This window comes from Meles meles, chromosome 7, assembly GCF_922984935.1.
Source record: "Meles meles chromosome 7, mMelMel3.1 paternal haplotype, whole genome shotgun sequence".
Classification (NCBI taxonomy): Eukaryota; Metazoa; Chordata; class Mammalia; order Carnivora; family Mustelidae; genus Meles; species Meles meles.
The window spans coordinates 93,523,453-93,525,609 of record NC_060072.1 but is presented as its reverse complement, the minus strand read 5'-3'; the positions used below and the strand labels follow the sequence as shown (position 1 = coordinate 93,525,609).

The 2,157-nt window shown below is 32.8% G+C and overlaps 1 pseudogene; it reads left to right on the top strand.

Moving 5' to 3' along the window:
• The first annotated feature begins 308 nt into the window (after nucleotides 1–308).
• Nucleotides 309–1,248, top strand: LOC123947048 (annotated as a pseudogene).
• Nucleotides 1,249–2,157: the final 909 nt, after the last annotated feature.

Genomic DNA, 2,157 nt, shown 5'->3' with positions numbered 1-2,157 from the left:
GAAAGAACAAATTTGGAATTAGTTACAGTTAGCTGGAATTTTGTAAGTAATGGTGAAAAAATAAACTATTATGGATTTTGCAGGTCAATTTTCAAAACTAATTTGACTTCTATTGTGCTTTTTAAAGATACTGTCTTTTGCATGGTTCTAGATTGTATCTTCAACTTCCTAGAGTATTTCCTCATATATGGGCATATATGTGAATATGGATCTCTTTGTATATTATTTCCTGGATGTAAAACTTCTCATATAGTTTCTTATCATTGTACCTTTTATTTCTAGGATTTATTTGAAATCACAAAAGAGAAATGAAGAACCATACAAAACAGATAGAGTTTATCCTTCTGGGACTGACAGATCATTCTCTGTTACAGATTGTAATTTTCATATTTCTATTTCTGAATTACATGCTGGGTATAATAGGAAACTTAACCATCATTGCCCTTACTCTACTGGATTCTCATCTCAAGACCCCAATGTATTTTTTTCTCCATAATTTCTCTTTCCTGGAAATTTCTTTCACAAGTGTTTGCATCCCCAGGTTCCTAATCACCATTGTAACCAGAGAAAAGGCCATTTCCTATAATGGCTGTATATCTCAGGTGTTTTTTTACGTATTCTTGGGGGTTACAGAATTTTTCCTTCTGGCAGCTATGTCCTATGATCGTTATGTTGCCATCTGCAAACCTTTGCATTATGCATCCATCATGAGCAACAGAATTTGTCATCAGATTGTACTCAGTTCTTGGGCAACTGGATTCCTGGTCATTTTCCCTCCACTGATTTTTGCTCTTAACCTGGATTTCTGTGATTCCAGTATCATTGATCATTTCATTTGTGACATTTCTCCTGTCCTGCAACTTTCTTGCTCAGACACACATTTACTAGAACAGATTGCCTTTTTCTTGGCCATGATGATCCTCATTGTCACATTGTTATTAGTAATCTTTTCTTACTCTTAACATCATCAAGACAATTCTAAAATTCCCTTTGGTTCAGCAAAAGAAAAAAGCCTTTTCGACCTGCTCTTCTCACATGATTGTTGTATCCATCACTTATGGTAGTTGCATATTCATGTACATAAAGCCATCTGCAAATGAAAGAGTCACTTCAAGCAAAGGAGTAGCGGTGCTCAATACTTCAGTTGCCCCTATGTTGAATCCATTTATTTATACTCTGAGAAACCAGCAAGTTAAACAAGCCTTCAGAGATGTGTTTAGTAAGATATTTTCTACTTTGAGTAAATAATACTGCCTGTTGGAATAAGTAACATAAAAACATAAAAAGAACAATAAATAAAAATATCTTGAGTCTTCTAGTTTAGTATTGATCTTTAATATTTAATTATTTGGATCTCTTTAGTTTATCTGAGCTTAGAAACTCTCTCCATTGAACACGTTCTGACTTTAACTTTATGTAACATGAAGACATTTTTTGTAAAGTTATTGTTTGCAATACCAATAGTCAACATATTAAGAAAGCATACTTTTTTGAAAATTAATCATGCATTTCATTTGTGTCATTTTATTTTATTTTTTTAAGATTTTGTTTACTTATTTTAGAGAGAGAGAGAGAGCGCGGGGGAAAAGGAGAGAAAGAGGGACAGAGAATCTCCAGGAGACTCTCCACTGAGCACAGAACCCATGACCAGTCTGGATCTCATGACTCTGACATCATGACCTGAGCTGAAATCAAGATGTGGACACATAACAGACTGAGCCATCCAGTCACCTCTTATTTTATTTTGTATTTATGTTGGGAAAATTTTTTAAATTGCAGCAGAAAAAAAAATATGACTTAGGACACATTTAGTTGATTTCTCACACAATCTTTTTCAAAAACATAAAACGATCTTAATCTCTTTTTTTTTTATTTTGTATTTATTTTTTCAGTATTTCAAGATTCATTGTTTATGTACCACACCAAGTGCTCCATGTAATGCCATCAGGGAAATTCAAATCAAAACCACAAGCTTAATCTCTTCAACATGTCAATGAATCTATTGAATAAATGGGAATTTATGATTAATTTAATTCCTGGCACATAGTTATTAACATTTACTTCTGTACCAGTTTTCCATGGTAAATGATATCAAATATCTTTTTCCTAATTCAAATGACTTCTTGAGAGATAGAATTATGTTTTATTTTCTCTAAA